The sequence below is a fragment of the Panthera uncia genome (genome assembly GCF_023721935.1).
Source record: "Panthera uncia isolate 11264 chromosome B2 unlocalized genomic scaffold, Puncia_PCG_1.0 HiC_scaffold_24, whole genome shotgun sequence".
NCBI lineage: Eukaryota > Metazoa > Chordata > Mammalia > Carnivora > Felidae > Panthera > Panthera uncia.
Window position 1 is genome coordinate 5,617,718 of NW_026057580.1, and position 12,892 is coordinate 5,630,609.

Genomic DNA, 12,892 nt, shown 5'->3' on the forward strand with positions numbered 1-12,892 from the left:
GGCAGTGGGGTCCAGAGGTAGTTTCTGGAGCCAGCCCTTGGCTGAGCTTGGCCAACCACACTTTCTCATAAGGCCCAATGGATTTTACTTGGGGCTTTCTCAGCAGCTTCTTTTCTGCATCTGACCTGCTCACCGCTGTGAGGAAACAGCTTTTTTTTTTTTTTTTTTTTAATTAAAAATAGATCACAAACCTGTTAAGGGCTAGCAAGGAGGGGTACAGTGCTGTTCTCACCTCTCTACTTGGTCTCAGTCTTTTAATGACTGCTGTCTCCACCTCCTTGCCCCAGGGGAGCGCGGCTTCCTCCCTGAAACTCAGATAATAACAGCTAACTCAGGCACTCTTTTTAGTGCTTTACAAGTAGTTTCTCATTTAATCCCACAATAGCCTTATGAGGTAGGTCCTATTACTATCCCTATTTTACAGAAAACGAAAACAAAAACAAACAACAAACCCTGAGGATCAGAGAGATTAAGTAACTTGCGCAGTCACCCAGTAAGAACGCAAAAGAAGTCAGATTTCCAAAGCAAAGATGAGTGGCCTACAATTCCAGCAAAGGTTTGGTTGAGAACCCGGATGATCACGTTCTTGCCGTGTCCTCCTCAGACTTCCTTGTCTTAGCATGCTGGGTCGTTTCCGCCTGTCTACCATCTGGTCTCCCAGCCCTTCCACAACAAATGCCCATCGCCTGCATTCCCCTTCTTCAAACCTTACTGGCCCTCCAAGCCTCTCCCACCGGGTTCTAGTCTCGCTGGTCCCGAACCAGGGCTCTCCAGCTCTCCATCAAGACTTGTCTTCGTCCTGGAGTGTGGGGACAGAGCCTCAGTCATCTTGATATCTGAAGTGACTGGCACACCTTCACGCTCCAGCACCTGTAAACCCCTGGGGCCTCACACACCCAACTGCTTCACTAGCTCAGAGCAATTTCTTCTGGCAATTTCTTTGGCTCCTCCCTAACTTCGATAATAACCCTCTTCACTTTTTGTGTTTACTTTTTATTATGGAGAATTTAGAACACATACAAAAGTAGACAAATATAATGCATTCCCAAAACCCATAACCGAGACCCAACAAGCATCAACTCATGGCTAATAGTGCTTCATCTATGGCCACATTCACTACCCCTTATCATTTTGAAACAAATCCCAGAGGTCAGATGATTGTACCCATAAATATTTTGGTGTGCATCTAAAAGATAAGGAGATTTTATATACGTACATGTGTGTATGTGTGTGTGTGTGTGTGTGTGAGTGTGTATATATTTTATATATATAAATATATATTAAAAATTTATATATATAAATTATATACTCACATACGGTAATACTATTCTACATATGCATACATACATATATATGTTATATACATGTACATGTATATATATATATATAATAATATTACCATTATCATACCCCGAGAGATATTTACTAATAATTCTCCAATATAACCAAATACCTAGTCAACATTCAAAGTGCCAATTCTTCATAAATGTCATCTGCTACAGACTGAATTGTGTCCCCCCCCTAAAATTCATCTATTAAGCCTTAGCCCAGCGAGCGTCTGTATAGGGGATATAGGGCTTTTAGGAAGTAATTAAGCTTAAATGAGGTCAGAAAAGTAAGGTCCTTATAAGGATTGGTCGCCTGGGGCGCCAGGATGGCTCAGTCAGTTGAGCCTGCAGCTCTTGATTTCAGCTCAGGTCATGATCCCAGGATTGTGGGATTGAGTCCGGAGTCAGGTTCCATGCTGAGAATGGAGCCTGCTTGGGATTCTCTCTCTCTCTCTCTCTCTCTCTCTCTCTCTCTCTCCCTCTGCCCCTCTCCCCAGCTCACTTTCTCTCTCTAAAATAAAAAAAAATAATAATAAAAATAAGGGGCGCCTGGGTGGCTCAGTTGGTTAAGCGTCTGACTTCAGCTCAGGTCATGATCTCACGGTCCGTGAGTTCGAGCCCCGCATCGGACTCTGTGCTGACAGCTTGGAGCCTGGAGCCTGCTTCAGATTCTGTGTCTCCCTCTCTCTCTGTCCCTCCCCCATTCATGCTCTGTCTCTATGTCAAAAATAAACATTAAAAGGGGCGCCTGGGTGGCTCAGTTGGTTGGGTGTCCGACTTTAGCTCAGGTCATGATCTCACGGTCTGTGAGTTCGAGCCCCACCTCGGGCTCTGTGCTGACAGCTCAGAGCCTGGAACCTGCTTGGGATTCTGTGTCTCCCTCTCTCTCTCTGACCCTTCCCTGATTGCGTGCGCTCTCTCTCTCTTGCTCTCAAAAATAAATAAACATTTTTTAAAAAAAGATTAAAAAAATAAACATTAAAAAAAACTTGACTGTTAAAAAAAAACAAAAGGATGGGTGGCCTTAGAAGAAGAATAGGAACAATCTCTTCATACCCACCTCTCCCCCCACCCCACATTCCCTCTGAGGGGAGGCCACGTGGAGATAAGTGGCCAGCTGCAAACCAGGAAAAGAGATCTCACCGGAAAAGGAAACCTGCCAGTGCCTTGATCTGGGATTTCCAACCTCCAGAACTGTGAGAAATAAATTTGTATTGTTTTTAAGCCTCTATGGCTGGGGTATCTTGTTACGGCAGCCTGCGTAGACTGATCCAACAGCATTTTTTAAAAATTAGAATCCAGAGGCACCTGGCTGGCTCAGTCGGTAGAGCATGTGACTCTTGATCTCAGGGGGCATGAGTTTGAGCCCCGTATTGGGGGTAGAGATTACTTAAAAAAATAAAAAGAAAAATCAGGATCCAAATAACGTCCACATGTTACAATGTCCCATTATTAACTCTCCACCCACAGGTTTGTTCTGTTCTTTTCGTGTTCTCGCACAAGACAGTTAAGAGGACACTGAGTTGCTGGCCCAACAGGTCCCATGGTCAGGACTTTGCCAATTGCAGGGCTGATTTCCTGGATTTCCTGTCCATGGTTGTTAGAGCTGGGGACTTGATCAGATTCATCCTTAAATGCCACTTTTCCTGGATGTCCTCCCAGGTCTGGGGAGGCTTCTCTCCTTGATGCTCCTCTCCCTTCAACTGCCCGGTGCCCAGCTTCCTCCCCTGCCTCCCACCAGACTATACACTGGCTCCTTGCAGGCAGGGCCCGGGGACACGCACTGCCTGTCTGGTCCCCAGCCCAGCCGGGTGTCCAGAACATAGTGGGGCCTCAGAAGCCATATGGAATGGACAAATGTTACACCCTGAGCCCAGAAGCTTATCTCAGCCCTCAGCTGCCAGTGCCTTGGGCTTCTAGAGCAGAGTCTAGACCCAAACAGCAAGATGTGCCCCTCACATAGGCCAGGAGAGGGCACAGGGGCACCTGCAGGAGGCCACCTAGTAGCTCAACTCTGAACATGGCACAGGTACCCTCAGAGCTGCATCAGCCCAGGAAGGAGAGCCAAGACACCCACGCCCAAAATAATCTTCCGGGGCCCTGTCTCCTCGGTCCCCCCACTTCAGCCCCTCACTGTGCTGCCAGCCTTTCTGCCTGACTTGCTTCTCGCCTGCAGGCATCCCCCCGAGGCTCAGCACACACCCTCTCCACCAGTTCAGTGGGTTCGCCACAGACCACCAGCTTGTCTAGCTCCTGGGACAGGTGTGTGGTTGGCTCCAGGACAAAGGGGGCCTGCTGCTTCTGCAGGTCACCTGTGTCATGGAGGTTGGTGGCTTGGAGGTGGCTGCCTGTTCATCCTGCTGAGCCCCAGCCCTTCTTTGCAGATTCAGTCCATTTTTGCTTCCCCCATTTTACACCCATCTTCCCCACTGCCTGCTTTGATGATCTTGGACTCAGAAGCATCGATATTTTAAGCAGCTTCCGCGTCATAAAAGGTCAGACCCCACATCCTCTGCCACTCCTGGGGCTCTGCTTCTTCTTCTTCTTCTTTTTTTTTTTTAATGTTTTTATGTTTTTGAGAGAGACAGAGCACAAGTGGGGGAGGGGCAGAGAGAGAGGGAGACACAGAATCCGAAGCAGTTTCCAGGCTCCGAGCCATCAGCACAGAGCCATCAGCACAGAGCCCGATGCTGGGCTCGAACTCGTGAACTGCGAGATCATGACCTGAGCCGAAGTTGGATGCTCAACCAACTGAGCCACCCAGGTGCCCCTCTACTTCTTTCATCAAATCCAACCTATCTGCTTTGGGCCAGTAACTGAGCTTCACTCTCCTCGTGTGAAATGGGGATCGTTAGAGCGCCACCCTCCCGTGGTGGTTGGAAAGATAAAATGGGACCGTGCCATGTGTAAGGGCTCAGAGTGAGACCTGGGAGAGAGTAGACACTCAGGGAACTTTGGGTACACACATTCTTGATCCTGATGGAAGACCTTTGCTATGGTTACCCCATTGCCTTAACCAATCAGTTCCTTTTGCCTGGAATGTCTCCACAGTTCACTTCCTCCAGGAAGCCTTCCTTGATATCAACCACTGGAATTGCTTTCTTTCCTCAGAGACCTGGTGTTCCTCTCTGCTTACTTTGATCTCTTCTGCCCCATTATTAAGTCATGCATGCAGTTAACAAGTATTTCTTAAGCACTTACTATGTGTCAGCATTAGGATAGAAGCTATAGATTAAACGCAGTCCCTTACCCCTTAGCTCGTAGTTTAATGAGGAAGATGGGCCTGTTAACCACTAAACTATGATGTGGGAAATGCTTTGAACAAGGGATCGAAAGAAGGGGCATCAAAGTCTGCAGAGAATAGTAGGTGCTATTAAGGAAGCCTTCCTAGCAGAGGCAACCTGAAGGGTGAAGGATGAGTTAACTCTCCAGGTGGACAAGGTGGAAAAGGCATTCAAAACAGAAGGAACAGCATGTGCAGAGGGGCATTAGGCTTGAGACACCAAGGGTTGACTGGGGAGAAGAGCGGACAGTCCAGCACATCTGGGTGTCCAGGGGCTGGGGAATGACGGGACATAGGCTGAGAAGACTCCAAGGGTCTGGCCCTGGCAGGCTCTGTCTGCCGAGTGGATGTGCTTGTGAGTTAAGGGGAGTGGGTACAGAGTTTTTTTTTTTTGTTTGTTTTTGTTTTTTTATTTTTTTTTTTTTAAATTTTTTTTTCAACGTTTTTTATTTATTTTTGGGACAGAGAGAGACAGAGCATGAACGGGGGAGGGGCAGAGAGAGAGGGAGACACAGAATCGGAAACAGGCTCCAGGCTCCGAGCCATCAGCCCAGAGCCTGACGCGGGGCTCAAACTCACGGACCGCGAGATCGTGACCTGGCTGAAGTCGGACGCTTAACCGACTGCGCCACCCAGGCGCCCCAAGGAGTGGGTACAGAGTTTTAAGCAGAGGAGCCCCTGATCTGATGGGCATGAACACATCTCCTTCTACGTGGGGAGATCCCTATTTCAGGGCTCTTGGGGTCCTTGGCATGAATAAGTCTCGTGCTTTCTCCCTTCTGCTTTCAAAGCCATAAAGGAAGCTGGAAGAGCTCAGTTCCCTGCAGCCCAGAGAGGTGGAAGAGGGAGGGACAGAGCCTGGGAGGGATGCCCCACCAGGAACCGCAGGGCTGGGTCATGTGGCCGGCTGTCAAGAGAACTCTGCCCTGGGATGCAAAGAGGGCTTTGTGTGCAGACTAGGGGCATCCAAAGGGCCTCTCACTGGCGGGCCTGGGGCAGCAGGGGGCATCTGGGGGCCAGCAGGGAAGAAGTGTCAGAATTTAGGGCCTGGATGCTATGGGTGGGTGTGTGTGTGTGTATGTGTGTGCACACACAGGAAATCTCCAGGGGCTTGTGAGGGCATAGCTTTGTCGAGGGGGAATGAAGATTCCCAAGAGGAGCATTTATCTCTAGTGAGCCAAGGCCTGGGAGGGAACAGGCTGGTGTGTTCTCAGGGCTCCCCCTTGTCCCCAACCCCGCCCCCAGCCTCAGTCAAGCATAGCACCTGCTGAGAGCTTAATGGCCTGTGACAGACATCAAGTGGGATGACGCAGCTCCAGGGAAGGTGCAGGCAGCCAGCTGAAACCTGTTCCTGCCCACCAGCCCATGCCTGCCACCTCGCAGCCCCCTTCCCCCTCCCTGGCCTGAATCCTCTACCCCACTATTGGTCTTTGGGAGGCCCTGGCTGGGAGTTCTGGGTGGTCATGTGAGGGCAGAGGCCACACCACCAGTGCCAAAGGGAGGGGTGGGCCCGATGGCCAGTCCCTGACTCGGGGAGGAAGATGAGCGAGCTAACAACATCCCTCATAGATTGGGCTCCCCCGTCCTTCCCCAAACAGCCAGACTTTTTCCACTCATCCCTCTGCCGGAAATCCCACCAAAGCTGTCTTCTAGGAGGACTTGGTCTGTCTCCTGCCCCCTCAGCAGGCGTGGGTGCCAGGCCTCAGGCGCCCGTCGGCCTTCCTGCCGGTCACCTTTCCAGAAAGCCTCCCATATTTGGCTGCTGTGTACCCCTGCCCCTTTGTGGCCCCGGGGGTCCGAAATTTTTTCCATCTGAGTGGTGTCATTATTCAGAGCCATTTAGCTCTGGGAGGAACACGGGAGAGGCCACACCACACTCCCTCAGTACGTGCCAGCCAAGGGCTGGCTGCCCAGGCGGAAGGTCGGCTCTCAGGGTGCAAAGAGGGCTGAAGTGGACAAGACAGCAAATGTGTGTCAGTCCTGACGTGGGTGGCCGGGAGGACGTCAGTGAAGAACAGAAACAGCTCTTTCTTCTTCAGCGTGCGAACGATCAAGTTTCAAAGTTGGCATTCTCAGGGATTGGGCAACGTTTGTGCCTGCCAGGCCCTGGCACCCACCCTACTATTCAGGAAGGACTCAAGGTCACCAGAGGCAGGCATCAGGTGGGGCCGAGGGAGGTGTCCTGGGAAACCGGGAATGAAGAGGGAAGGGTGGTGTGTGTGAAATCGTAGCTGGGGCTGGGCTGACAGCGACTGTGCAGGAGGCATGAGATATGCCCCTGGGAGGCTGGGAGGGGGCAGAGGGAGGGATTGTGTTTCTGGGGGAGGCGAGGGGGCCCCCACAGAGCTAGGCCCCGGGCCTGGGCAGGGAGGCGCCAGAAGGGAGCCAGCCAGGCAAGGCCACAGCCCAGGAACGGTGCCAGGCCGTGCCTGAGAAGACGCCCAGAGTGCGAGCACACGGCCAGCGTGTGGGGCCTCACGCTCCGGGTCACTCTTTTATATCCAAACAGCTGTGGGCCTTTCTCAAGGACTGCTGGGTCCTCCACAGCAGCCCGTGCAGAAACATAAGCAACTTGGAGAGAACCGACAGGTTTCCAAGTGGAAAAAGAGAACAAATTGTTCCTGCACAGCCAGCTGCCCTGCCCACTGGCGACCTTTCTTCCACGACCCGCTTCCCAGCCTGAGCTACCTCTTCCCATCTTCCCACACAACAGCGGGACCTCTTCTCTGCCTGCGAGCCCACACTAACGCACCTGCTCTGTGACTAAGCTCCCCTCTTTCCATGCTTCTGGGAGTGCTGCTCTATTACCAGCCACGCAAAGCCCACTCAGATCCATTTCTCCCACCAAAGAGCCGCACAATTGCCTCCTTTCTTCCCACCAGCTTTCTCCCTTCCTTCTTTCCTTTCAACAGAGAGCCCCTGTCCCAGGACCTTGGGGAAATATGACAAATGACCCTCTCAAATCTTGCCTGAGGCTTTACTCCTTACAAAACCCTGAGAGAGAGAGAGAGAGAGAGAGAGAGAGAGAGAGACCAGGACCCTGGCTTATTTCTCTCTGTGTCCCCAGAAGTGAGCATGGGGCCTGCCATGGAGTAGGCCCTCCCCAAATTTCTCCTGGGAACAGGACATTCTGAGCATGTAGGAAGGGGTCATGGGAGAGTGCAGGGTTCTCCCTCCTCAATTTTCTGCCCTCTCTTGAGTTTGGCTTTTGGTCCCACACCGCCCGCCACCCCGCCCCCCTCCAGCCTCATTGTCTATCTTGACCAGGTTCCTCAAGCCCTAACCCTGTCCTCCCTCCTCCCCCCAGGCCTTGTGTACATTTCTCAGTTTTCCACCCAGCTCAGGGTTCAGTGCTCCAGTGTGAGCGAGCTAGCCCCCTCCCCAGTGTCCCCAGAGAAAATGTGAAAGAAACTGCCAGAATGTCCACTACTCTAGCCTCAGTTTTCCAATCTTTTCAAAGGCTACCTTCCACTGGGCTATATTAGGGATATATCTAGCTTATGCCTCACTGCGTGTCATAGTCAAGTCCATAGCCAATGGCTTACAAGGCCCAACTCCCTGCCCTGATTTCCACCCCTGTTCCCTTTCTTGCTCTGCTTGAGCATTTGGCCTCCTCTCTGCCTTCCAACCTGCCACATGCTGACTGACCTCGTGGCCTTTGCACTTGCCATTCCTTCTACCTAGAACTCTCTTCTGCCAGATAGATACCTGCATGGCTCACCCTCTCACCTCCTTCAAATCTTGCTTTAGGGGCACCTGGGGAGCTCAGTCGATTAAGCGTCTGACTCTTGATTTTGGCTCAGGTCACGACCTTGTCTGTGGTTTGCGAGATCGAGTTCCGTGTCGGGCTCCGTGATGACAGTGCAGAGGCAGCCTGGGATTCTCCCCCTCTTGGCCCTTTCTCCACTTGTGCTTTCCTTCTCCCTCCCTCAAATTAAATAAACTTCAAAAAAGGATCTTTGCTTTAACATCACCTTCTCACCAGGGCCTTTCCTCTTTCCCACAAACTCCCCAAATTGCACCACCACTGCACATTCCCAGTCCTCCTTCCCTGCTTTATTTTTCTCACTTCTCACTTGCTGATACACTAACTTTGGGGGGTTATGTTTAGTGTCTATCTCCATCACTGGAATGTCAGTGCAAGAAGGCAGGTGTTTATGTCTATTTTGCTTACTGCTATATCCCCAGCATCTACAACAGTAGATAGTAGGAGCTCAATAAATATTGGTCGAAGGCATCAAGGGGGATTTTTACTTTCTGTCCCTCCTAAGCTGTCACAGGGCAGAAACTCCAGGGTACGCAGCTGCACTCACTGTGAGCCAAAGCTCATTCTGCCTCTGGTGCCTGATGGCACCCCAGCACTCCCGCCCCCGAACTGCCCCCCCACCCCCCAGTCTTCTGGACAAAATGCAGCTTGCACCCGTCTCCAGCAGGGGGCGGGGTGAGTAAGCCTCACCTCTTTCACTGCCCCACCCCTTTATTACAAGCTGGAATGGGAATTACAACCTGAGGAGGGAAGAGATCGCTGGCCTCTGCATGCGACCTTTCCCTTAGTGCAAGGAAAAGGCACCCTAAATAGCACTTCCTGGAAAAAAAAAAAGAAAAGGTGCACACAGGAATTGCCGGTACTGCTTTTTCAAAACAGTTTCATTTCCAGACTCCATCCCCGGAGATTCTTAGTCATTTGTTTGGGCTGAGGACTGTTTTTTGTTTTTGTTTTTTTTTCTCCCCAACTCTTCTAGTGATTCTAATGTTGAACCAGGGTAGGGAATCAGGGCAATTGCCTGGGAAGCCAGGCAATACCCTGGCTGGGTTCTGGTATCCCTTGATGTCCCAAGTTTTGCCGAGCACCCAGAGTGAGCACAGGTGCCCAAGATGCCAAATCTTGGCAATTCACTGGGGGAATGGTGGGTGTGAATGGATATTCCTCAGCTCATCTCACAGGTAGCTGTTCATGAGCACACACACACACACACACACACATGCTGTGCTGCCAAAGACCAAACTAATTCTCAGACAGGGCACAGCCACAACTAGGATTTACAAACTCCAATGCCGACTAGAACCACGCAGGGAACACAACTGGCTGTGGCAAGTGTGTTGTTGAGATTTGGAGAGCCACGGACTTCTCGTGAGGGCAGCTTTTTTTACTCTGTTATGGCCTGTTGTCAGGAGTGGATGCAGGCCTCGTGGTGCCAGATTTTGTTCTTTGTCTTCCTCAAGAGAAATTAAAATTCAGGAATTAAAAAAAATTTTTTTTCTTAATGTTTTTATTTATTTTTGAGAGGGAGAGAGAGAGCCAGAATGCGAGCAGGGGAGGGGCAGAGAGAGATGGAGACACAGAATCTGCAGCAGGCTCCAGGCTCTGAGCTGTGGGCACGAACCCCATGTGGGACTCAAGCTCGTGAACCACGAGATTATGACCTTTAACTGACTGACCCTTAACTGACTGAGCCACCCAGGCACCCCTAAAATTCAGGAATTTAAAATGAAATAGCCCGTACTATCATGTAAAAATCCTGAGGCTGCCAAATGCGTTGCTAACCCCAGTTATAAGGTTGTTGGAAGTCCATTATTTTGCAAGGCTGACCCCTCTTACAACGGGCTTGGGATTTCACGTGATTGCTTTGGGGCAGGGTCCACCCTCCTTCACATTCAAGCTGGCATGAGATGGCTGCTGGCTCCCGAACCACACGACACACGACACACGACGACGCTTAACGGCTGCTCCCTCAGCTCTGCCAGGACTCCCCTGGAGTTTTACAATAAAGGCTTGTGGCGGCAGTGTGCTGGAGTCAGTTCCCACTGGCTCGCCAAAGTCAATTGTGCCCATCTCTCTTTTTTTTTTTTAATGTTTATTTATTTTTGACAGAGAGAGAGAAGCAGAGAATGAGCAGGGGAGGGGCAGAGAGAGAGAGAGGGAGACACAGAATGCGAAGCAGGCTCCAGGCTCTGAGCTGTCAGCACAGAGCCCGACGTGGGGCTCGAACTCACAGACTGCGAGATCATGACCTGAGCCCAAGTCGGACGCTCAACCGACTGAGCCACCCAGGCGCCCCTATTGTGCCCATCTCTTCCCAACTCCACGCCCAGTGACATGTCACATTAGCAGCTTAAAATCAGTCACAGCGAGAGTGTTTCCACCTCATGCATTCGGCAAGTGCTACAAATCAGAATGTTTTTCTTCCTAGAGGACCAGTTATTAAACTTACCAGCACAGGATTACATACAAGGATTCAGATTCTGCCAAGGGCTGGTAGGGAACAGTGGAGAAGGGAGTCGTTTTGTTTTCTAGTTACACAAGAATTCGTGTGAGTGTGTGCAGTAGACATTTTGATGGCACCTTCCCCTGGATACCCACTATGAGGAAACAACAATCTTAGTCCTGAATATTTTTTCCTCAATTAAGAAATAATGGTCACACAATAAAATGCCCGGGTTTTAAGAGTACAGCTTGTGAGATTTTCCTAGCGTAGCCACGTGTGTAATCACCATCCCAACAAAGATAATGCATTCCTACGCCCCCAGAAAATTCTTCATGCCTCTGTCCAGCCATTCCTCCCCCAAAGGTAATCACTGTTCTGATTTTTATCTCCAGAGATTAATTTTGCCTGCTTAAGGACTTTATATAAATGGAACCATACAGCAGGTGCTCCTTTTTTTTTTTAATGTTTATTATTATTATTATTTTTTTTTTTGAGAAAGACAGAGAGTAAGCAGGGAAGGGGCAGAGAGAGAGGGAGATACAGAATCAGAAGCAGGCTCCAGGCTCCGAGCTGTCAGCACAGAGCCTGATGTGGGGCTTAAAGTCATGAACCATGAGATCATGGCCTAAGCCAAAGTCAGACACCCAACCGACTGAGCCACCCGGGTGCCCCAATGCTTATTTATTTTTGAGAGAGAGAGAAAGTGCGCATGTGAGTGGTGGGGGGAGGGGCACAGGGAGAGGGAGACAGAGAATCAGAAGCAGGCTCCGTGCTGTCAGCACAAAGCCCGAAGTGGGGCTGGCCTGACACGGGGCTTGAACCCATAAACCGTGTGATCATGACCTGAGCGGAAGTCAGATGCTTAACCGACTGAGCCACCCAGGCGCCCGTCCTTACTGCCAGTTCTTATTGCAGACCTGGGGAAGCCGAGGTTCAGAGAGGCCATCAGGGCCACACAGCTGTGAGCGACAATGACAGGATTCAGAGCCAGACATTTGACTCCAGACTGCATGCTTCCTATACCAGGTAGGCTCTTTCTAGAGAAGTCAGCAACTGTGGAGCTCCAAGGCTGGAGACGGCCCGCAGAGAGGGTAATCCCAGGGGTAGAGTGATGACCCTTTAAGGAGGGGCTGTCTCTACACCAGGCATGAATAAATAAAGAAGGAGGACGGGAGTGAGGCTGGCACCAGCCTGTGAACCCCTCTGGTTCACATGGGTATGGTGACTACCTCGGTATCGTTAGGAGCTGTGAGCTGCCAGAGTGTGTGTGGCGAGTGCTGAAAGCTTGCTCTCTCCTCGGACCATGGATCCAGAAGGCCTTCACGCCAGCAACACCCTTGAAGTGACCGGCCTGCCGGGGGCAGCCTCTGGAGGCCCAGGGTCATCACTCTGGACACCTGTCCATTTTCTGCGTTTGACCTCTGTTTAAGAGCGTGTGGTAGCAGACTTAGGCAGATTCCGACCTGAATCCTGGCTCTGCTTATTAGCTGTGTGACCCTGGGTGAGTTAACCTCTGGGTCTCTGTTTCCTCATCCGTGGAAATAATCATCTGAGGGTAATTATCATAGCCCTGGCCTCATATCGTAAAAACAAATGGAGTTGATACTTGGAAGCCAGGAGCAACAGTGTCTGGTGGGACCTTTGGAGGTACGGCTCACTTCCCTTTGCAGAGGAGTCCCTGAAAAGGACAGCTGCTTGAATTTAGCTCTTGAAACTGCTCAGTAGAATCCTACGTGTTTTGGGGCAGGGTGGGGTGGGGTGCCAGAACTTAAATTGGGCTCCTTTTGTAGCTTGGCCTCTGGGTGGGGTTGATGTCTGGGTATGGCTCCCCAGGGATCCATGACAGAAAAGAGGCCGGGGCTCCCCACTCCCACCCAGAGTGAAGAGAGTGAACAGAGACAGTAGCCAGAATGTTCTCACCCAGAACTAGTAAACCAGCCTGCGTCCAGAACAAGCCCATCTTCTTTACAGCTGCATAAATTCTCCAATATCTGGTGTGCCTTGCCCCTCGGATGTGAGGCCTGAACTCTCATGCTGACCTTGGCATGATCACCTCCAGTTCCCTCCTAGCCTGT